The sequence below is a fragment of the Manacus candei genome, unplaced genomic scaffold, assembly GCF_025592945.1.
Source record: "Manacus candei isolate 608988 ecotype Guabito, Panama unplaced genomic scaffold, ASM2559294v1 h1tg000045l, whole genome shotgun sequence".
In the NCBI taxonomy this organism is placed as follows: domain Eukaryota; kingdom Metazoa; phylum Chordata; class Aves; order Passeriformes; family Pipridae; genus Manacus; species Manacus candei.
Genome location: NW_026138093.1, coordinates 2,666,466 through 2,690,754, shown reverse-complemented (window position 1 = coordinate 2,690,754; position 24,289 = coordinate 2,666,466). Strand labels below are relative to the sequence as shown.

At 51.3% G+C, this 24,289-nt stretch overlaps 1 pseudogene; it reads left to right on the top strand.

Annotated features, from left to right (window-relative positions):
• The window catches only part of LOC127474809 (uncharacterized), a 1,721,191-nt pseudogene that overhangs the window by 547,210 nt on the left and 1,149,692 nt on the right, over positions 1–24,289 (top strand).

Here is a 24,289-nt window from a genome sequence, read left to right as displayed (position 1 = left end):
CTCCGCTCCTCCCTCACAGCCGGGTCCGGGTCTGAGGGCTCCGCTCCTCCCTCACAGCCGGGTCCGGGTCGGGGTCTGAGGGCTCCGCTCCTCCCTCACAGCCGGGTCCGGGTTCGGGGGCTCCGCTCCTCCCTCACAGCCGGGTCCGGGGGCTCCGCTCCTCCCTCGCAGCCGGGTCCGGGTCGGGGTCTGAGGGCTCCGCTCCTCCCTCACAGCCGGGTCCGGGTCGGGGTCTGAGGGCTCCGCTCCTCCCTCACAGCCGGGTCCGGGTTCGGGGCCTCCGCTCCTTCCTCACAGCCGAGTCCGAGTCCGAGTCCGGGTCCTCCTTTCTCCGCTCCCTGAGCGCCGGGTCCTGCTGACCCCTCTCAGAGCCGGGCAGGTATGTAGCAATGTGGAATATGCACTGTCAATGCACAAGCATGCATAAATATACACATTTATGCGGTATATCCACACGTGTGATATACGTGCACATGCTTAGGGTGAGGAGAGGTGTTTGCCTGTTTGCAGAAGTTTTTATTTACTTAAAAATAATTAATTAATGGGTATTTGTTTTCTGGAGTTAAAGCTCTTTGCGGTCACAACAAGTCTTTGAGTCTTCTGCAGCCTGGCGAAAGCCTTTGGTTCAAGTAGCTGTAAGCAGTTTGTGTGTCCTGTTATTGCTGTTAAAAGAGGGGTCAGCAAAAGGGTAAAAGTTCTGGGGTAAAGGGGTAAAGTTCTGGCTGCTGAAATATTTTTCTTTTTTCCCCACCGTGCTCTTTATTATGACCATAACTTTCCTCACTGTGTCTAGTTAAAAAAAAATCCCCCCAAGCTAATAGGGTGCGTTAAAACTTGATAACTTCTATTCGTTGCATGTTGGCATTTAATGCACCAAATTGCTTCAAAATGTCAGGGTCAGTCATGATTAGGTACAATCTTGGTGATTCTTTAATTGCATATTCTTTATTTACTCACTGAGTTTCTAGTGCAAAACATGTTTTAATGTTATTTTCTTATAAGTCTTATTCAGATGCTCTTTCTTACGAAATAAACCAACAAAATCCTATTCCCCCCTCATCCCTTTTTATTGAACAGTGTTAGTGTGGATCTTGCAGGTACAGTAGGGATGGTTTAAGAACACATGAAGTCAACTTATGTTTTTTTCCTGGTTGAAAATATTAATACATCAGTGTCAAGCTGCATAATATCCTCTACAGTCCTCTGAACGTGTCAGGTTATTGTTATTTTCCCTGAACACTGAGATTTATTTATTTTGAATTATTTGTGAAACATGGTTGCAGTTTGTGCCTCTTTCCTGGTGTTTAACCAAAAGGCAGATCAGGCTGCTGTGTCAGGGACAGCTGTGCCTCATCTCACCAGCTGAGTGCTGGGTGAATTGGTCACAGCTGGATCCCGGTTTTATATCTGATTAGGACTGGGTTTTACCTGTAGAGCAGTTTGTTGTTCTGTTACAGCAAATTTAAACCAGCTGCATCTGCTCCTGGATCAAGTCACGATTAGTTAAAAAGATCCTTAAAGATCCTTTGACCCCATTAGATTCCTAATTTAACTTTATCTTTGGAGGCTGTGCAGTGATCTGTGTCTTAAAATTACTTCAGCTTTGATTGGATTTAATTAATTCTTTGAGGAATCAATGCAACAAAATTACGATTTTTTTTTTCAAAGCTAATATCTGTTTTGAAGAAAACTCTCCTTTTTTTTTTCTTTTTCTATGTCAAGTCAGAGATCAGTTCTCTGTCCCATCCCTGCTGCTATCTGGGAGCTGCCTGTGTTCACAGGTTTGCCAAAGGTATGATTTCTCCTGCTGGTGATGCTTTGAGCTGAGTGAGTTGTGTTTTGTAGGAAGGTTTGTTACATCCAGAATTACGGAACAAGTGACTTTTCTGCTCTTGTAGCATCAGCTTGGGTGGACTCTCTAGGGTTTAAGCAGGTGTTAAGTTGATGACAGGACACTGTAGCATTAAGGACAGTTTTACTGCAAGCTTAATTCTGTTTTCAAGAATTCCTGTCAAATTTGGTTCCTAAGAATCAAGGTTCAAATATTAGTTTAATCTTCCATAGCAAACAGAATTCTTTATGGAGGTATAAATTACTGTAGGTGTCAGAGCTCCCTGGGATGTTTAAAACCTGTATGTACCAGTTTTTCAGTTTTCAAAACTGATAATATCTAATTAATTTGTCTCATTTTAAGTAGGGAGGTAGGAGAAACAATTGCCTAATGTTACATTTGCATTTTTTAAAAGTTAATTCTGTGTTTGTTTGTTCCTGAGAAATATAGTTATTTTGTTTTGTGGAGTAACACTGATTCTGAGAAAAGGACAACAACGTTTATCAAGTTTATGAAGATGAAATCCAGGCACTGGAAGAAGAAATAAAACTATTGACAGAAAAGTACGAAGATATCCAGCAAGAATCCACCTTTTTTTCTGAGGAGGAGATATTGAAGTCAATGTATGCCTTTTTTCACACATTGCATTAATAGTATTTCTGTGTCAGAATTGTTTGGCATAAGGAAAGTCCTAACACAGAGGCAAAAGCTTATTTTTACAGTGCTGATCTTGTTTAGAAAATGGGCTATATAGGAAAAAATGAAAATAATAAATATTTGATCTGTCTTTGCTGCCTTCTGTTGGTGGTTTGTGGGTTTTTAGGGTTTTGCTTTCTTTGTCCTTTACAAGGCAGTCTGAGCATGATGTCAGGGGTGTTACTGTGTGGGCCCTGCAGAGCTGTTGGCTGCAAAGGCCACGTTTCCATTGTGCCCTGTCAAACAGCTCAGGGGGTGTTTATTTGGGAAAAAGGGAAAAAAAGAGAGAGGTTGGGGACATGCAGAGGTGTGACTCATTATGTGCTAAAGAAGTGCCACGTTGTGGCTTTTAAATCCCATTATTTAACTGATATTTCATAGTAAATGTATAATCCATGGATAAAATAAGTCATTTAGATGAGTAAAGGCATCTTAGCTCATTTTTGTTGGCTGTTCCTTGAAATGGACACTTGCACCTCCAGATTTGTAATAAAGGCTGTGTCTACCTGGCAGTGAACAGAAAGTGTTTGTGTCAATCTCAGTAGTTTGCTGTTCCCAGCAATATGATCCAACTGAGGTTTGACTCTTGAAAACTGATCTTGATCTGGAAACCATCAGATCACATTTCAGATGCCTCTTATTTAGTGATATTGCTGTACTGGTGGGACAAAACCTGTTCTCACATCCAGCTCTTTTGCCCTTTTGATTTTATTTTGTTCTTTTTCCATTCTAGAAAATCATTCCAAAGAGAAACGCGGGGAGAATCCAAGGGACATGAATCTCCATCAGACCTGAAAGCTCAGCTTGAAAGTCCAGAAACAGATCTGTCCTTTCTGATGAAACTCACTGGTTTTCAGTTCACAAGTCATTCCAAGAAAACAGTGGAAAAAAGTAAGGAGTTTTGTACCCTTTTCTGTGCTGAGAATATCGGTGCAGTTCATTACATCTGCAAACCGCAGTCGGTGCAGCGGAAGGGCCTCTCATCCGTGTGCGTCCGCTCATGCACGAGGAGATTCCAGCTGGTCTGAAACCTCTTCCCACATTCCCCACACGTGTAGGGCCGTTTCCCACTGTGAATGTGCTGGTGTCGGATCAGATGGGAGCTCTGCCTGAAGCTCTTCCCACATTCCCCACACGGGTAGGGCCGTTCCCCAGTGTGGATGTGCTGGTGTCGGAGCAGGTGGGTGCTCTGCCTGAAGCTCTTCCCACATTCCAGGCACCTGAAGGGCTTCTCCCTGCTGGGAGGCTGATCAGGGACCATCAGCTCAGAGCTCCCCCTCAAGCTCCGGCCGCCTTCCCAGCACAGGCTGGCTCTTTCCTCCTCAGAGCACCCTGGGCTGGCTTTGGAGCCCCTCCTGCGGGGGGATCTCCGGCCCTTTTCCTCCCCGCTGCCTTCCTGCGCCGGGGAGCCCTTCAAAACGGCCTCTCCCACCAGGGTCTCACGGGGGGATTTGTCCTCCGTGCTCTCCCTCCTCACCTCGGGGCCTGGGGCAGGAAGCAAGAAGGACAGGCAGGGGATTTGCCTCCGGCCCACAGGGAAGGCCAAGGACATCCCCCCAACTCCGGCCCCGGCAGGACGGCGGCGCCAGCGGGGTTGTCCTGCAGCCGGGGCCATGCTGGGCTGACAGAGCCAGCACAACACCCGCCCAAAGGGACACTGACTTCCTCCTCACCTGCCTGGGGGGCCCAAGGCATCTTCCTCTTCCTCGCAGCCTCCTCCTCCATCCGCCCAAGCTTTGGGAAGGACAAATCCTGATGGGGGGAAAACAAGGGCTGAGTGCATTGGCTTGGGAGTTCCTCCTGCCCAAGTCCATCTCTAGAACTCACCGGGCATCCTGTGACCATAAAAACCTCCAAAACACCAAGACTCAGCCCAGAAAAACCCAAATCATCGAGATTCAGGCAAAAGCCTATAAGAAAGAGTGAGAAGACTCCTGCCCCCCCAAACTGCAAAAAGTTGAGATTCACCTAAAAAATACTCTAAAATATGAAGATTAGCCCAAAAAAATTCTCCTAAGATTTCCCCTTCTCTGGTTTCCCCCCTCTAGGGTTCAGAGAGTCTCCCCCATCTGGGATGCTGAGGGTTCTACCTAGAGATGCTGGGAGTGTTGGGTGTCCCAAGGCTCCCTTCTCCTCTGATTCTCGCCTTCGGGATGCTGCATTCCCAGAAATTCCCCCTCTCCAGGTTCTCCACTTTGTTGTCCTAGGGGATCCCAGGGGTCCCCACTGTCCAGGCTTCCCCTTCTCCGTGCCCCCCCTCTCCAGGCTCTCAGGGCTCTCGAAGCTCCTCCCTATCTCCAGCCTCCCTCGCTCTCCAGGGATCAAGGCATGGGGACACCGAGGCACCCCCACGGCAACCCCGCTCCCGCTCTCCCCACTCCCCTCAGCCCCCCCTCCCACCCCCAAGTTAACCAGCAGGGGAAATGAACTCAACTCAAAGGAGAGATTATAAGTCAGAATAAAAAATTATTAAAATAATACAGTAAGTACAATTATACAAACTAACAATTGGTCTTAACCCACAAAACCCAAATGTGTAACCCAGCACCCTGGGGCATGGACAAAGTGGTGTTCCTTGGGCCCCCCTCTCCCCCCCGAGTCCAAAGTAAAGGGAGAAGGGAAAAAACCTGCTGGTGGGAGAGCTGCTGCAGTCTGGTCAAAAGTGGTGATTGCAGTCCAGTTGAGGGTGGTGGTCTCAGTCTGGTTGAGAGCGATGAGCTGCAGTCCTCCTCTCCTCTGGATCCCACGAGTGGTAGAAAAGTTCTGAAACTCCAGGTTTATATATTCTCCAGTTCAGGCAGGAATGGTCAATCCTTCCCTCAGAGCGGGGAATTCCATAAAAGGGTATGAGGATGCTCAGAGCGGGGAATTCCATAAAAGGGTATGAGGACAGGAACATCCCCCCACAGGCAGGCCCTCCCCCCCCGCCTTGACAAGAGTTTCTGGGAAATGGCATGGAGGGCCATAGAATACACAGGTTTGGGCTATACCTATCCAGTGATGAATCGGTCCCAGTTGTTCTAACTAGGACACCACTGCTCTAATTCCAAACCAGAAAAAGCCCAAACCCAGAACTCCAGACTCTTATTTGTCCTCCAATGCCCACCCCAATCCCAAACCTGTATTAGCAGTATGAAAAGTCAAGCTTTAATCCTAACCCAACCCAAAAATCTCTTCCCCTAATCATGAACCAGACACTGCCAGCAGAACAACAAACCTCTCAAAGTTCTGCCTAATCCCCACCCTGAGCTCTAAACCCCAAGCCCTGACCATTAAGCACCCCCACAGCCCTTGGGAGCAGGGCAAGGACCTGGAGGGCCCAGAGCAGGCCCAGGGGGTTGGCAGAGGAATGGGAGGTGACCTGGATCTGCTCAGCTCTGCAGTGACCCCCAGGAGAAGGGCCTGGGCTCTGGCAGGGATGTCCTGTGGCACAGGGGCTCAGGATCCAAATTAAGAAGGCCAAGTGCACATGGCAACAGCCAGAGCTGGTGCAGAGACATCAGGGAGGGTCTAGAAATGCTGCTGGGAGGGGGTGGGAAAGCAGGAGGGGTGTGTGCAGCCTGCAAGGCCAGAGCAGCAGCAGGGCCAGGGCAGGACAGCCTGCAGGAGAGATGGCCAAGGGCTCTGGCAGGGCTGCAAGGCCCAAAGGCACCCAGGCCTTTGTCCCCTTGCCTCTGGCAGCTGCCTCTGCCACTCAGGCCACCACAAGCAACTTGCCTGGCAGGTTCTGCACTTGGTTTCTGCCTCGCCCCTCCCTCAGGAGCCTGGCAGGGGTTGCCCAGTTTTGGGCCTTTGTTGTTCCTCCCCCTCCTAACCCAGTGCCCCCCAAACAGCCCTGAGCCAGCCGGGAGGGACAGGATCTGCTGGGCCAGGGCCTGGGGCTCAGGCCTTGGCCTTTGTGCTCCACAAAACCAAGGCAGGCTTTGCTCAGCATTGCAGGGGCCTGCCCAGAGCCTTTGTCTGCCTGCACTCCTGGCCTCCAAGGAGTCCCTGGGGAGGCTTTGGCAGTGCCTGCCCTCAGTGGGGCCCAGCAATGCTTCAAGGCACTTAGAGTTTGGCTTCTGACTTCTTCAGCAGCTGCTTCAATCTTCTCTCAGTACCTCAGGATCATGGACTGGGCTGCAAACACACTGTGGGGCTCATTAAAATGCAGAAATCCCTCAGGATCTCTTTGTCTTCCTTTAATTGTCTTCAAGGCAATTTCAAAACAAGTCTTCAAAATTTGTTGTTTTTTTTTTTTTTTTAATTCAAGGATGGCTATTTTTTAGTTCAGGGAAGAGGTGATAGAGGTGTTCTCCAAGTGATCTTGATGCTGAGTGTCTCCTCAGGAGATCCTCACTGACCCTGGATGATCAATCTTGCTTCTCACCCCCCAATCTTACCAGTTCTGACATGATCCATTTTGGACTGACAGTTGATGCAGCTCCAAACACACTGTGGGACCCAATAAAACACTGAGAAACCAATTATTTCCTTCTTTTAATTGTCTTCAAGTCATCAAGACTTCTACAGCTAATTGGAGTTGTCTTGTAGTTTAGCTAAGGAGGAAGATTTTAAAGTGGAAGTCATGAAAAATGTATATTTTTTGATGAATAGGAATGATTTACACAGAGCCTTGGGATGCAAGAGGGTCAGGGCACAAAGGATTTGGATCCAAAGAGAAGAGGGCAAAAGAGTTTAGTAGCATTTAATTATTGACCCGTTTAACAGTTATCAGGTGATTCAATAGCAGTTGCTATAATTTTAACATTGACTGAATTATGGATTCAAAACTACAACATTCACACCACAGACAATTCACACCCACACCCAGGCAGAGATGTGTGGACACGTCAAGAGCTGGGTGTGGAAAGATCCCTCTCCCAAATTCTCCTTGTTTTCAGGGAAACACTCCCCCAAATCCCTTTGTGTTTCCCACCAGACAAGGGTCACAGCTGGAGGAGTGTTTGTTGAGGGGGATCAGAAATGTCCTGGGCATCAGGGACGGTCTTTGGAGTGTTGCAAACTGGAGGGTTCCCGAACTGGTAGAGGCTGCCAGAGGTGTCCCACTGAGAGGGAGGTGCTGGGGAGCTGCCAGGGCCTCCCTCAGCCTGGCTGGTTGTGGGCTCCCAAGGGGACTGGCTTTAGTTATCTGCTGAATTTCCATCCTTGTGTCAGTAATGACTGGAGTTTCCACAGCATTTGGAAATTCCATCCGAACAGTTCCATTTTGGTTAGGATTCACTCAAGGAATGTTCCTCAATTAAAATCAAACTCTGATCTTAAGATTGGATCCAGCCACAGCCAGGTTCCTCTCTGAGAAGGAATTTAGAAAGCAAGGGAGTCCTTTCTGCCCCTCGTAGCTCAACGAGACGGCTTCTGCCATCAACTTTGTCTGAGCCTTCCACCCCCCCAACCCCAAGCTGTGACACATGGGCATGTCTTGTGCATGCAGTGCAAACATGGACTCCTGAGCTGGTCATTTGCTGTCCCTCCTTGGAGGGAAGAACAAGCCCAGTGGCCTGGGGTGAGAGGCCAGTACTGGGAGCGGCGCTGGCTGTGCCAGGGCACTGCTGGGTGCCCCCACCCTGAGCACTCCCACCCTTGTGCTGGTCACTGCTGTTTTCCTCTGCAGGGCGTTGTGTTGGGCACATCCTGGAGAGCAAAGTGGAAAGCAGATGGAAGCTTTGAGGCCCTGGCCTGAGGAGATGCCCTGCAGGATGGCAGTGCTGCTGCAGAGGTCAGCTCTGTGCCAGCAGTGCCCGTGGCTGTCCCTGCCTGCAGTCCCTGGACAGTCCTGCAGCAGGACTGGCACCGACTGCCAGAGCACTGAGGCCTCCAACAACACAGGGCTCTGCAGGACAGTGTGGAAGGGAAGGAAGAGGAGGCCATGGAGGAAAAGGGCTGCTGCTCCCTGGCAGTGCTGCTCTGCTGGGACTCTTTTCTGGCCCAGCTCTGCACAGAGGCACCGACCCTGCAGCTGCAGAGAAGTCAGAGAGGAAAGATGTCAGGCAAACAAGACATTGCAGAGTTCTTTATTTGGTTGAAGCACACAGTGAGTACAATTGCCACTTTGTACAGCCTCTGGGCCAGGCTACTAGAAAGGCAAACACAGAATTGAAAATGGTGTTTGTATATATAAAGATTTAAATATATATCTTTATAGAGATATTTATAGATATAAAGATTTTTTGGTGTGAACAAATTCTCACAAAAATAACACTATTATCAGGATCAAAAAATCAAAGAAATTATGGTGAACCTTAAATGAAATCCATAACAGGATTGGCCTTTAATGAGGAAGATAGCATGCAGAAGAAGGAGAGTTTATTGCTTTTGAAAAACACCCAGTTATAATTTTCCTCAGGGCATCCTTGAGCTCCTGGTTCCTCAGGCTGTAGATGAAGGGGTTCAGTGTTGGAGACACCACTGAGTACAGAACTGACAAAATAAGATCCAGGGATGGGGAGGAGATGGAGGGGGGCTTCAGGTAGGCAAAGAATAAGGTGCTGCTAAACAGAGAGACCACAGCCAGGTGAGGGAGGCACGTGGAAAAGGCTTTGTGCCGTCCCTGCTGAGAGGGGATCCTCAGTACAGCCCTGAAGATCTGCACATAGGAGAAAACAATGAAAGCAAAACACCCAAATATTAAACAGGCACTAACCACAATAAGCCCAGTTTCCCTGAGGTAGCCTGAGTGTGAGCAGGAGAGCTTGAGGACGTGTGGGATTTCACAGAAGAACTGGCCCAGAGCATTGCCCTGGCACAGGGGTAGGGAAAATATACTGGCTGTGTGTAATAGACCACAGAGAAAGCCAGCAGCCCAGGCAGCTGCTGCCATGTGGGCACAAGCTCTGCTGCCCAGGAGGGTCCCGTAGTGCAGGGGTTTGCAGATGGCAACGTAGCGGTCGTAGCACATGATGGTGAGGAGGGAAAACTCTGTTTCAAGAAAGAAGACGAGCAGAAAGACCTGTGCAGCACATCCCATGTAAGAGATGGAAGTGGCATCCCAGAGGGAATTGTGCATGGCTTTGGGGACAGTGGTGCAGATGCAGCCCAGGTCTGTGAGGGAGAGGTTGAGCAGGAAGAAGTACCTGGGGGTGTGCAGGTGGTGGTCCCAGGCTACGGCGCTGAGGATGAGGCCGTTGGCCAGGAGGGCAGCCAGGGAGATGGCCAGGAAGAGCCAGAAGTGCAGGAGCTGCAGCTCCCGCCTGTCTGCAAATGCCAGGAGGAGGAACTGGGTGAGGGAACTGCTGTTGGGCATTTGCTGTTCCTTAGAACAGGGTCTGTTCAGAAAAGGAAAGCACAGAGAACGATTAAGACAGCCCCCTCTCAGCAAAGCCAGGGTAGTTTTCAGGGAAATCTCCTCCAAGTCAAGGCCTTTCTTTTCTCTGGTTTGTGCTCTCTGAGAGTGCTGTGAGGAGCAGGAGCTCTGCCCATGTGCTGCCAAGGACTCAGCTTTGCTCTGCTGCAGTGCAGACATGGAGCTGGTTTGGGACAGCTCTCATGATCACAGGGGATGTCACATGGAACCCAGGTTTGATAGAAAAGTTAAATTCCTGTGCTGTTTTCTTGGAGTAATTTGGGCTGCAGGAGAGAGGCACAATGTATCCTTAAAATAATTTTGACTGGGTTTTTTGGTTACAGTCATTACACTTGGGGGATGTTTTTTTAGCGGCAAATTTTTCTGATTACAAATGTGCAGAGTGTTGAGCCAGGACAGGCAGAAGGGCTGAGCTCTCCCTTGCTTATTGCAGAGGCAGGAGAGCTGCAGTGCCTCTCAGTCTGCTTCCCATCTGCCCTGCACTTTCCCTTGGGCTGCCTTGAAGAGGACTTCACACACAGATTCATCTTTACAAACCCCACCAAGATCTGTGCTGAGAGCAGGGCAGCCCTGCTTGAAAGGGCAGTTCTGTGAAGTGTCCCCTGTGCCAGCCCAGAGGTGCAGCTGTGCTGGACAGAGCAGGACAGGAGCCCTCCTGCAGAGAAGCCAAGGGCTGGGACAGGAGGGTGCCCACCCCCAAGGGAAGGCTCAGCACTGCCCAGGATCCTGTGCTCATTTCTGACACTGCCTGAAATGTTCATGTCTGAGAGTAAAAGAGTTTGAATTTCAGTGCAGCCTCCAGAACTGAGAGAACAATGTCTATGCTACAATGGCTAAGCAGGAAACACACCTCAGGACTAATTCCTTTCCTGTAGCCCCTGTCTTTTCTTAGATTTACAAAAAATTCTCCATTCAATATGGTGTAGTGGTTTGGAGCTGTGAGCAGGTCTGACCCTGCAACAGGGAGACATGGAAAAGATCCTCCCTCAGCTGCCAGGTTTGCTCCTTGCCCACAGCCCTTCTGCCCCAGCCCTGGAGCAGCTCCCCGGGCCGGCTGAGAGCTGCCCCTGGCAGGCAGCAGAGTCCCTGCCCAGCACAGCACCCTGGGCTGCAGGACCCTGCTCTGCCCCACAGCCCTGGGCACCCCTGGCTGCACCCCCAGCTTCACAGCTCTTCCAAAGTGCCCCAAAACAGCCCCTGCTCCCCCATCCCATCAGCTGGGGCTGGGCCAGCTTTAGGAGATTCCTCCAGGAGCTGCCCCTGCACTGCCCTGCAGCCACAGACTCACCATGTGCAGCCCTGCCAAGATTCCTCCTGCAGAGAGCTCTCAGCCCTCCTGCCAGTGCTGAGCCCCTTGAAGCTGTGTCTGTGCCCTGCTGGTGTCCCTGAGCTGGTCTGGCAGTGCCCTCAGCCCTGCTGGGCTGTGCAGAGGAGCTGCTCAGCAGCAGAGCTGTCTCTTTGAAGCTCTTCTTGCTTGCCAGGAGCTCCCTGTGTGCCAGGAGCCTGGCCCAGCTCAGCAGCACAGCAACAGCTCCATGTCTTTAATGACCCCCAGAGGGGGTTTGTGTTGTTTACGTGAAACTCAGTCCCTGAGAGTAAGTTCAAACAACTTTTCAAGAACTCAAAATGAGTTTGAAATACTGAAGTTTCTTGTACTGTTACTGGGTCTCAATGTGGGACACAACTGTGAAAGTGTCCCCAGATTCAAGTTGGAACAGAAAATTGCAGTGATGACAAGAATGGACAAGCAAGGGAAAGGGGGCTCTGATGCTGAGGAAACCTGGATGTATTTCATTAATCCAACGGGCCAAGGCCTGACCCCCAGCCCCTGGGAAGGCAGATGCTGTCCCTGCCTCATTCCTCAGGGCTCTTCCTGGGGCACTGGGATGTGGGATGTGCAATGCCAAGGGCAGGACCATGGGGTGGCACCTGCCAGGCTGCTGAGCAGGGACAAGGAGGCCACGAGGCCCCAGGGCTGCAAGGGGCACTCCCCTCCTCCTGGCATCAGGGGCACAGACAGCAGCCATGGCCAAAGGCCTGCAGAAGGTGGCTCTGTCAGGGCCTTTCAGCTTCTCCCCATGCCTGTCTCCTCTCCAGCCCAGGCTGTCCTACGGTGTCCATGCCCTGCCCCTTTCCCTGCAGGTTGTCGTCATCCCCCCGGCTGCCCCACCTGGCTGGCACCTTCCTGCACTGACATCTCTGCGTCCTCCCTGGCTCTTCCTGCACACACAAAGCCTTGGGCTCATCCAGACTCTTCCTGGGTGATATGTTCCAGCACAGTGTTTTCCATGGAGTGAAATTCCTTTTTCCTCATGTCCACTCGGGACCTCCCCAGCTGCACTTGGCATTAATTCTTTCTTTCTCATGTTCTTTTCTGCTATATCAAAAGGATCCACCATCTCTAAATCCTCCCTTCAAGCCCTCTCAGGGCTGTCCTGTACTGTCCTCAGTCTCCACACCATTGAGGCCACAGCTCCTTAGCCCCTCTCTAGTGCTCATGTGCTTGAGACCTTTAAAGCCCATCTTGGGAGATCTCTGGGCTCTCACTAATGTTTGTGCAGATGAAAATATTGTGCTCATAGTCTAAGTAAATCACAGTTGCCATGACAACCAGCATGCATTCCCATTGCTATGGTCAGTTATCATGGTAAATAGAATAAATTCTCATTGCCACAGTCAGTTACCATGGCAACCATAATACATTCCCATTACTACAGTCAGTTACCATGGCAACCAGCATACATTCCAATTGCTATGCTCAGTGACCATGGCAACCATCACACATTCCTATTGCTACAGTTGGTTACCATGGCAACCATCATACATGCCTGTCACTATGGTTGGTGACCATGGCAACCAGCATACATTCCCATTGCTATGGTGGGTTACCATGGCAGCCATCATACAGTCGCATTGATACGGTCAGTTACCATGGCAACCATAATACATTCCCACAGCTATGGTCAGTTACCATGGCAACCATCATACATTCCCGTCACTACAGTCAGTTACCATGGCAACCATCATACATTCCCATTGCTACAGTTGGTTACTATGGCAACCAACATGCATTTCCATTGTTACAGTCAGTTACCATGGCAACCATCATACATTCCCATTGTTATGGGCAGTCACCATGGCAACCAGCATTCATTCCCATTACTACAGTCGGTTACCATGGTAACCATCATACTTCCCACTGGTACAGTCAGATACCAATGGCAACCAGCATATATTCCCATTGTTACAGTAAGTTCCATGGCAACCATCATACATTCCCACTCCTACTGTCAGTTACCATAACAAACATCATACATTGCCATTTCCACAGTCAGTTACTCTGGCAACTATCATACAGTCCCATTGCTACTATCATTTACCATGACAACCATCATACATTCCCATTCTTACAGTTGGTTACCATGGCAACGATCATACATTCCCATTACTACAGTCAATTACCATGGCAACCATCATATATTCCCATTGCTATGGTCGGTTACCATGGCAATCATCACACATCCCCATTACTGTGGTCAGTTATCATAGCAACCATAATACGGTCCACTGCTACAATCAGTTACCATGGCAACCATCATACAGCCGCTGTGCCACGATCAGTTACCATGACAACGATCTGAATTCCAGTTTCTATGGTCAGTTACCATAGCAACCATCATACAGTAGTGTTGCTACAGTCGGTTACCATGGCAACAATCATACATTCCCGTTCCTACTGTCAGTTACCATGGCAACCAACATACATTCCCATTCCTATGGTCAGTTACCATGGCAACCATCATACTTCCCATTGCTGCGGTCAGTTACTGTGGCAACCAGCATACATTCTCATTCCAATGGTCAGTTACCATAAGAACCACCATACATTCCCATTGCTACAGTAGGTTACCATGGCAACCTCCATACAGTCACGTTGCTATAGTTGTTTACCATGGCAACTAACATCCATTCTCATTGCTACGGTCAGTTCCCATGGAAAACATCATGCATTCCCGTTGCTACAGTCAGTTACCATGGCAACCATCATACTTCCAGCTGCTACGGTCAGTTTACCATGGCAACCATGACACATTCCCACTGCTATGGTCAGTTACCATGGCAACCAGCATACAGTCTCATTGCCATAGTCAGTTACCATGGCAACCATCTTACATTCCCATTGCTATGGTCAGTTACCATGGCAACCATCATACATTCTTTATGTCATAGTTCGTTACCATGGCAACTATCATACATTTCCCATTGCTTTAGTCAGTTACCATGGCAACCATCAAACATTTCCATTGCTTTGGTCTGTTACCATGGCAACCATCAGAAATTCCAGTTGCTAGGGTCATTTCCCATGGCAACCATCAGACATTCTTATTGCTATGGTTGGTTACCATGACAACCAGCATACATTTCCATTGCTACGTTCAGTTACCACAGGAACCATAATACTTCCCACTGGTACAGTTGGTTACCATGGCAACCATCATACAGTGTTATTGCTATGGTCAGTTACTATGGCAAGCATCACACATTTCCCACTGCAAAGGTCAGTTACCATGGCAACCATCATACACTCCCATTGCTATGGTCAGTTACCATGGAACGAGCATACATTTTTCGTTCTACAGTCAGTTGCCATGGCAACCATCACACATTTCAGTTGCTACAGTCAGTTACCATGGCAACCTTCATACATTCTTACTGCTATGGTCGGTTGCCATGGCAACCAGCATAAATTCCCATTGCTACAGTCGGTTACCCTGGCAACCAGTATACATTCCTGTTTCACAGTCAGTTACCATGGTAACCATAATACTTCCCACTGCTACGGTCGTTTGGCATTGTAACCAGCACACATTCCCGCTTTGATGGTTGGTTACTATGACAACCATCATACATTCAAATGGCTACGGTCAGTTACCATGGCAACCATCATATTTCCCTTTGGTACAGTCGGTTACCATGGCAACCATTATACATTCTCATTGCCATGGTCAGTTACCATGGCAACCATCATACATTCCCATTGCTACAGTCGGTTACCATGGCAAGAATCAATCATTCCCGTTGCTACAGTCACCATGGTAACCATCACACATTTCCATTGTTATGGTTTGTTGCCATGGCAACCATCATAGATTCTCATTGTTATGCTCGGTTACCATGGCAACCAGCATACATTCCCATTGCTACAGTCAGTTACCATGGAAAACAGCATACATTCCCGTTGCTATGGTCATTTACCACAGGAACCATCATACTTCCCACTGGTACAGTCGGTTACCATGGCAACCATCATACATTCTCATTGCTACTATTAGTTACCATGGGAACCGTCATACCTCTCACTGGTACAGTCAAATACCATGGCAACCATCATACATTGCTGTTCCCATGGTCAGTTACCATGGCAACCATCATACATTCCCATTGCTATGGTCGGTTACCATGGTAACCATCATACATTTCCATTGTTACAGTCAGTTACCATGGCAACCATCATACATTCTTATTGCTATAGTCAGTTACCATGGCAACCACCATACATTCCTATTGCTATGGTCAGTTTCTAAGGGAACCTCTTGGTTTCTCTTGGACAGAAGCAGATGCAGATGAGCCTCCCTGTTATCCACCAACCTGCCACCTGTGCTCCAAAGGCCTCTGTCCAAGGGGTGTCTTAACAAAGACCCTGCACAAACCTCTGGGACTCTTTCCATCCTGTCATGGTGCCTTTCCAGTGAATTCCAGGGTTATCAAAGCCAACTTGAATGGGATCTTTGTCTCACACCACAAAGTCAACCAAACCAGTCTCTCCTCTCACCCTCAACCAAAAAAGTTCACCCAAGTTGTTCATCCCCTAGAGCAGCTCCACAGGTCCAAGAAGCTCCTTCCCGCTGAGGACACCTCTCTCCTGCTCTTTCTCTCCTGTGTCTCCTTGGCCTTCTCTCCCAACCCATCACAGCCCTGCAACCTGGGAACTGTCTCAGCAGGCCTGGGCTGTTATTGCCTGCAAGTGGAATGAAGAGAGACTTGGGGCTGCAGCTCCTCCTGCCTGTGCCCCACACGCAGGGCATTGGGGCCTGTCTGGCTGCAGCCCCTCAGTGGGGCACCGGGGTAAGAACAGACTTGCAGTGGGGAAAGCTGCTCTGACAGCCCCGAGAGCTGGGGTGTGCAGAGGCTTTGCTGACAATGGCCTTGGGGGTGGATGTGCTGGGACTCAGGCCCAGGGGGAAAATCCCAGGCCTGATCCCTGAGGAGATCAGCACATGCTGCTGAAGTGCTGGGGGAGAGAAGAGCCAGCAGAGGGAGGAAACAAGTGTGGACAGCCTGGGCTGATGGGATTTGGACTCGTGCCTGGCCCAACCTTGGCTGGGCAGAGAAGGGACAGCCTTTGTGCCCTGCAGGGCTGGGATTCACTCCCTGCCCCAAAGGCCCCCAGTGTGTCTGAGAAGCCCTGGGTGGTGCCTGTCACACAACTGCTGGGAATGGGGAGGGGGTTCCTGCACAGGCCCTGTGCTGTCCAGGGCAGCTGCTGCACTTGTGCTGCAGAGCCCTGGCACCTCCCCTGGCACTACAGGTCCCTCTTTGCTGTTCAATCCAGGCTCAGCTGCCTGAATTAGGTTCAGCAGTGAAGGGATGTACAGGAGACAACTGCCACTGTACTCTGAGGACATGTAGAAAATACCCTGATAAAGAACAGGAGAGAGACCTCTCTCCCTGTGCCACCTGACTGCATTTGGTTACCTGAACACCTCTAGGGGCTGCCCTGGACAGAAGGAACAGTGACAGGTTCCCCTGTCTTACATGTGGGCCCCTTCTGCCACTGAAGTTGGCCAAAGCAATGTCCCAGCAGCCTCCCAGAAGATCCCACAGCTGCTGCCCTGTCCCTAGGAACTGCTCCATTGGAGTCTGCAGTCCCCAGCAAGAATCTCGGTCACCTCTGACCCCTCAGAAGGAACCAGGGGTTTGTGTCCCAGCAGGTCACTCCTGGCTTTGGTCTTCATTCATTGCCATGGGAGCTGGGACAAGGAATCACCTGCAGGGGCCTGTTTTGGGCCCACTGAAGTGGGGCAGGAGGAATCTCAGCCCATGGGGGTTGTGGAGGGAGCTGAGTGTCCTTCTGGCCCCAGGGCTGCAGAACCACAAGGAGACACCTCTGTTGACTCAGCTGAGTCCTTCCCTCAGTGCAGGTGAAGGAGATCCCTCCTGGGCACTGTCTGGGTTTCCTGTCTAATGATGTGATATGAAAAGGGGACTCTTGGACTTAACTCTGTGTCTGTTTGGAGACATGACAGTGCTGAAAGAAGTGTGTGTGCCCAGCTGAGAGAAAGCACATCATTATTTCCTTCAGTTTTGTGCCAGCAGGTTCCCCTGGAGCCCCAGGAACAGCTGGAGGGAGCCCAGAGGGGCAGAGAAAGGGCTGCCTGGGGCTGTTGCTGTGCTGCTGAGCTGGGCTGGGCTCCTGGCACACAGGGAGCTCCTGACAACCAAGAGAAGCTTCAAAGAGACAGCTCTGCTGGTGAGCAGCTCCTCTGCACAGCCCAGCAGGGCTGAGGGCACTGCCTGCAGCACCCAGGGCACAGGAGATAAGGCAGAGAGATGAGAGGCAGCCTGGGCTGGGAGGTGACTGAGCTCTCACTTCACAAGAAACCTTCCCAGGATTTGAAGGAAGAATTCTCTGGCTGTAGCAAAGTTCAACTTGCCTTCCTGGAGGCATCTCCTAAAGCTGCCACATCCCACAGCTTCTAGGATCTTTCAGCAGGACTCTCCCAGTTGCTGCAGTGCAGGGGAAGTGGCCACATGGCAGAGCAGGGCAGGAGCTGCAGGCAGCAAGGGCAGAGAGGAGAAGGGAGCAGGAGGTTCAAGGGATCCTGGGCTGGGAGGACAGGGCAGAGCTGCTCAGGGCAGGAACCTTGCCAGCCCTTTGCCACGGTCAGGCTCTGGCTGCAGAGCAGTGCAGGTGAGTTCCTGCAAGTGCCTCTGCCAGCTGCCAAATGGCAGCAGTGGCAGGAGCTGTCAGGATGGCTCTGCTGGATTTGCTGGGGTGCAGCAGGAGAAGCTGCTGCAGAGCAGGACTTGCTGCTGCCCCCTCAGAGGCCCAGGGCCAGAAGGTTCCCTGTGCCAGGGCTGGCTGTGGGGTGGGAAGGTGGGGGTGCAGCCAGGGGTGCCCAGGGCTGTGGTGCAGAGCAGGGTCCTGCCCCCAGGGCTCTGTGTGCTGGGGCAGGGACTCTGCTGCCTGCCAGGGTCAGCTCTCAGCCCGGCCAAGGAGCTGCCACGGGGCTGGGGGAGAAGGGGTGGGTGGAAGGAGTGACCCCTCAGGGCTGGACAGGGCTGGGCAGGGCCCTTCAGCTGCAGGCTCAGGGATCCTCACAGCTTCAGCTCCACCTCCTCCATTTCCAGGGGCCCTTCTCAGGAAGCACATCCCCCCAGAACACCTCCCCCTTCCCAGCCACCACAGGCTGTCTGGGATCTGCTCTGCAGCCCCTGCCCAGGCAGAGCTGCCCCTGGGCACTGGGCTGGGGATGGCTCTGGCAGCACTGGCAGGGAGCTGAGCTGGGCACAGGCAGGGGCTGCTGGCAGGAACAGCTCCTCACCCAGAGACAGGCAGGCAGGGAGAGGCAGCTGCTGCCACAAGGGCTGGGCAGGGGGATGGGGGCCCCTCCCTGCTGTCCCTGTGGCACAGACCCCTTCCCTGAGCAGCTCCTGCCTGGGCTCCTTTCCCAGCCTAAGCAGAGCCTGTGCCCTCAGGCCCACGGGGGCTGGGCTGTGCATTGCCCTGCAGCAGCCAGAGCCCAGGCAAGGACAGGACCCTGATTTCCAGCTGTCTCTCTGTGTTCCTCCTCCCTTGGTAGCAGCACTGTGGCATTTCACTGCCATCCCCTGCTGCCTGGGCTCTCCTTGTTCTCACCAGTGGGTTTTCTGAGCCAGTGTGGGGTTTGGGGGTGGCAGATTCCTGTCCAGACACAACCCCTTTGGGTGCTGCTGTGGGGATGTGTCTGTGGCAGCCAAGTGCCCAAGTGCCCTCCAGGCACTTTCAGGGTCTTCAGCTGTTTGCCTGGGTGTCCTGCAGGGCTGCAGGTGCCCTCCAGAAGGGCACAGCGCTGCCATAGGATCTCTGTGCTGCACAGGATCCCCATGGAGAAAACTCCTCAGTGCTAAATCCATGGAAATGCCCTGGGCAGCTGCAATGAGTGTTTTGTGTCTGAGTCTGGGAGGGGAGAGATGAAAAGGTGAGGAGTGTGTCAATCTGTTCTTTGGACTTGGATTCCTGGGTATCTGTGTAGTTTTTCTGTAGGGGAACAGTTGAGTGTGGTGCTCCTCCAGCTCCAAGCTGCCAGCACAGGGCAGCTGAGCACAGGAGTGATGGGCAGAGCAGCTCCTCTGTCTGCACTGAGGGACCGTCCCTGTGCCCCTCAGAATGCACAAGACTTGACTTGCAGTGCAATAGGAATGTCAGGTGCAAGTGGGTGAACAAACACAAAGAATTCCCTCAGCTCAGTCCTTCATTTGGGCAAATTGCAAACAGCAAAGCTGAGAAGCTCTTGGATGTATCACGAATACATTTAATTTGAGATCACCCTACATTCCAAGATCCCTCTCTAGCAGAGTAAGAAGGAGTCCTTGGGAGCCTGTTGCAAAGCAGTTTAAATTTAGTAATAGAATGGCTAAGGCTTAAGTAAAAGGGTAAGGCCTAGAAAGCAACACATTACAGTAGTGAGTTAAGCAGCAGCCTTGTTCGTGGGAATAGAATGTACTGAAGAAGTAGAAACAATAATCAAAAGATTTAGTCAAGCATGTACGTAACGATTTGTACCTTAGATGTGGTAAGGGTCTGTGAAACAGTTTCTAGGGGGGTAAGGCAACTTAAGCAGATTTATGATTAGAGTAGATGATTGTTAATTGTTATAAACTACTGCACCTGGGTTGCTATAGAAACTGTAATTGTTTTAGCCGTGAGAATACATGTAAACTTGTTTGTGTATAAAAGCTGAACTGAGAACGAGGGTCGTCGGAATCCTGACTTGGGGCGTTAGCCCGCAGGTTCCCGGGGCCCCGAATAAAGCACCCATAAACCGGCACTCTGTTGGTTTGTGTCTTTGTTTACGGGCAACAAGCCCATCACAGAGTTCCTGCTTGTAATGGTCTCCTCAGCCAGCAAAGGCCAGAGCTCAGGGGAGGGAGCTGCAGGGAGGTCTGAGTCAGGAGAGAGAGCCTGAGGGTGGGGTGGCTGTGAGATGTGTAATGTTTGGCTGCAGAAACCTGGTCTAACTCAGCAGTGACTTTTTCTCCTCAAAAGATCAAAATACCCTGGGGAAGGAGTAAATGTCCAACAGCAGCTCCATGCCCCAGTTCCTCCTCCTGGCATTCGCAGACAGGCGGGAGCTGCAGCTCCTGCACTTCTGGCTCTTCCTGGCCATCTCCCTGGCTGCCCTCCTGGCCAACGGCCTCATCCTCAGCGCCGTAGCCTGTGACCACCACCTGCACACCCCCATGGGCTTCTTCCTGCTCCACCTCTCCCTCACAGACCTGGGCTGCATCTGCACCACTGTCCCCAAAGCCATGCACAATTCCCTCTGGGACACCACAACCATCTCCTACATGGGATGTGCTGCACAGCTCTTTTTCTTTTTCTTCTTCATGTCAACAGAATATTTCCTCCTCACCATCATGTGCTACGACCGCTACGTTGCCATCTGCAAACCCCTGCACTACGGGACCCTCCTGGGCAGCAGAGCTTGTGCCCACATGGCAGCAGCTGCCTGGGCCACTGGCTTTCTCAATGCTCTGCTGCACACAGCCAATACATTTTCCCTGCCCCTGTGCCAGGGCAATACCCTGGGCCAGTTCTTCTGTGAACTCCCACACATCCTCAAGCTCTCCTGCTCACACTCAGGCTACCTCAGGGAAATTGGGCTCATTGTGGTTAGTGCCTGTGTAACATTTGGTTGTTTCATTTTCATTGTTTTCTCCTATGTGCAGATCTTCAGGGCTGTGCTGAGGATCCCCTCTCAGCAGGGACGGCACAAAGCCTTTTCCACGTGCCTCCCTCACCTGGCCGTAGTCTCTATTGTTACCAGCACTGCAACATTTGCCTACCTGAAGCCCCCCTCCATCTCCTCCCCATCCCTGGATCTGGTGGTGTCAGTTCTCTACTCGGTGGTGCCTCCAACACTGAACCCCTTCATCTACAGCCTCAGGAACCAGGAGCTCAAGGATGCCCTCAGAAAAATGATGACTGGGTGTTTTTCAGGAGCAATCAAGTGCCTGTTTTCTGGTGTGTAGCATTCAGAATGGGACTCCTTATTGGCCCAGCCTTCCTATTCAGGTTTTTCGTGGAGGTCACCGGGTTCTTGCAATAATTTTCTGTGCAATTAAATATTATTATGCATCTGCCTTCTAATTTAGTGTCCATCTTTTCATTTTGACACTGACACTGTATAAATGATGAATTGTGCTCTCTGAGTATTTAAACAAAATAAAGGACCCTGCAGTGCCTTCTTTGTCCAAGACCCTTCTTATCAGATGTTCCTAAAGGACAGCACACTGCAGGACAGGGTGTGTTTGCAAAGGGGAAGGGGACAATAATCCCAGCCCAGCAGCACTGCCAGGGAGCAGCAGCGCTTGGTTATTCCAGAGCTGTTCTCTTGCCACTTCCACACTGTCCTCCTGAGCCCCTTTCTCGCTGTAAGGCCTGAGTGCTCTCTGAGCACAGTCCTGGGGGGTGGAAGCCCTTGGAGCACAGGCAGGGACAGGCCCTGGGAACTTGTGAAGCAGAGCTGGGCTCCCTTCCAGCATATCCAGGATACTGTGGCATCTTCTGAGGCCACTGCATGTACTGGGTCACTTCTTCTGTGACCTTGCTCCAGGGCTGGAACTCTCCTGCAGTGTCACCATGACACTCCTGATCTCTGCTTTCCAGGTTTCATTTTCAGATCCAGTCTTCCCCTCCTGTTCACAGGGACATCCTGGGAGTGCTTCAGAGCTGCCATCCTGGGGCAGCTCCTGCCCAGCGTGGGCAGGCACAAGGTCTCTCCAGCTGCTCCTCTCACCTCCCCAGTGCCACTGTTTTCTGCAGCCTCCTCATCCCTGCCCAGCACAGCCCTCCTGGCACAGTTGGGCACAGCCCTTGTTCTACCCCCTCCTCAGGCACCTGCCCAACCCCCTCAGCTCCAGCCTGACGGCCAGAAACCTTCGGGGCAGGGAGGCACCGGGGAAAATGCTGAGGAAACCTTTCAGCTGCACTTAAATCCAATTGGAGGGGTTGGCCTCGAGGAAGAAATCCCTTCTCATTCTCCAGAACCATCAGGACAACCTGTGTTGTGTCCTGGACACTCCTCTCAAAATGTGGGATATAGAAAAGCTTTTGGTGTCAGGGATATTGAGAAGGCTGGGCAGTGTCACTGGGAGACTCTTCCAAACCCTTGGAAAGGCCAGAGCCATCCCAGAGCTTCCTGGGGCCTTGGCAAAGGCAGACATGGAACCAGTCTGCAAACAAGGCAGCAAGGAGGGTTGGGAGACTTCCAGTTCAGGTTGGGAAGGGGATAGGGCAAGTCCTCCTGCAGCCATTGCCAGGCATGGGAAGGAAAAGGCAGGGATTGCAGAACCCCTGTGGGAGGGAATAGAGGATGTTCTGTGCCCAGACTTTATCAAGGCCCTTGACATGGTCTCCTGTAGTCTCCTTATGGCCAGATTGTTGAGCTGGACTGAAGAAGTGGAAGACGTGGTGGTCAGAATTTGGCTGAATGAAGAGTGTCAAATCAAATCCATGGTACAAAGTCCTCTTGGCAGCAACTTCCTGATGAAATCTCTCAGTGATCAGGCCTTGAACACCACTATAGAACATCTTTATTATCTCTCTGTACAATGGGACAAAGTGTATTTTCAAATCCTGTGTGTATGATGCCAAATTTCAGGGAGCCCTTGAAATGGTTTAAAGACACATATTGGGGTGGGAACTCCAATCAAATGAACTCACTCCCCTTTTATTCCCCACCAATACAGGGAGACAAAATACAAGGAGGTATAAGTAAAAAAATAAGAATTTACTGACAAGAAATATAGCAGCAAAACCAGCAATACCAACAGAACAGTTCAAAGCAACAGCAGAGAGAGAAATTGCCTCTCCTCTCTCCACCTGCCCTAATTCGCTTTTGTAAACAGATAAAAACACCTGCCTCCCTTCCCCCTTTTCCTCCTGAATGAAAAAAGAACAAAAAAGAAAACCAGGGGAAAAGAGGGGGCAAAGCAAAATGTGGGAAACTCTCTGATCTAAGCTGTGCTGCCCAAGAACACGCTGACTCCAGAGGTGTCCAAGCGGGGCAGAGCCGACGACTCCGGTCCGTGCGGCGGCGGGGGGGAGGCAGCGGCTCTGCTTGATTCCATGGAGTTCTGGGCAGGCACAGTGGGTGCCATGAGACTCTTCACTGTCACTAGGGCCCCTGGGTTCCATGAGATTCCACAGTGTCCCTGCATTCCTTTGGTTCCATGAGGTCCTGCAGTGTCACAGTTCCACTTGATTCCGTGACATTACAAAGAATCAGAATGACCCCTTGATTTAAGGCCAACTGCACATGGGGCTGCATTGAGGGGAGTGTGGGCACCCAGACAAGGGAGTTGTCACCCCCCTGGACTCAGCCCTGGGGTCACCACATCTGGACTGGTCTGTCTGTCTGTGAGGTTCCCCATTCTGGAGGAATGAGGAAGAACTGGAGAGGGTCTAGAGGAGATCTGACAGGATGGAGCTTTTCTCGATATTGGAAATAGAATGAAATCTCCACAAAGAGTAGCATGGAAGGTTCAGACTGAAGGTGAGGAAAAAGAAATGTCACTCAATGGGGACCCTTGTACTGCAAGAGGTCACCCAGAGGGAGTCAGGATCAGCCCATGGCTTTGTGTTCCAGGGAACAGCCAGAGCTGGTGCAGAGACATCAGGGAGGGTCTAGAAATGCTGCTGGGAGGGGGTGGGAAAGCAGGAGGGGTGTGTGCAGCCTGCAAGGCCAGAGCAGCAGCAGGGCCAGGGCAGGACAGCCTGCAGGAGAGATGGCCAAGGGCTCTGGCAGGGCTGCAAGGCCCAAAGGCACCCAGGCCTTTGTCCCCTTGCCTCTGGCAGCTGCCTCTGCCACTCAGGCCACCACAAGCAACTTGCCTGGCAGGTTCTGCCCTTGGTTTCTGCCTCGCCCCTCCCTCAGGAGCCTGGCAGGGGTTGCCCAGTTTTGGGCCTTTGTTGTTCCTCCCCCTCCCATCCCAGTGCCCCCCAAACAGCCCTGAGCCAGCCGGGAGGGACAGGATCTGCTGGGCCAGGGCCTGGGGCTCAGGCCTTGGCCTTTGTGCTCCACAAAACCAAGGCAGGCTTTGCTCAGCATTGCAGGGGCCTGCCCAGAGCCTTTGTCTGCCTGCACTCCTGGCCTCCAAGGAGCTGCTCCAAGGAGTCCCTGGGGAGGCTTTGG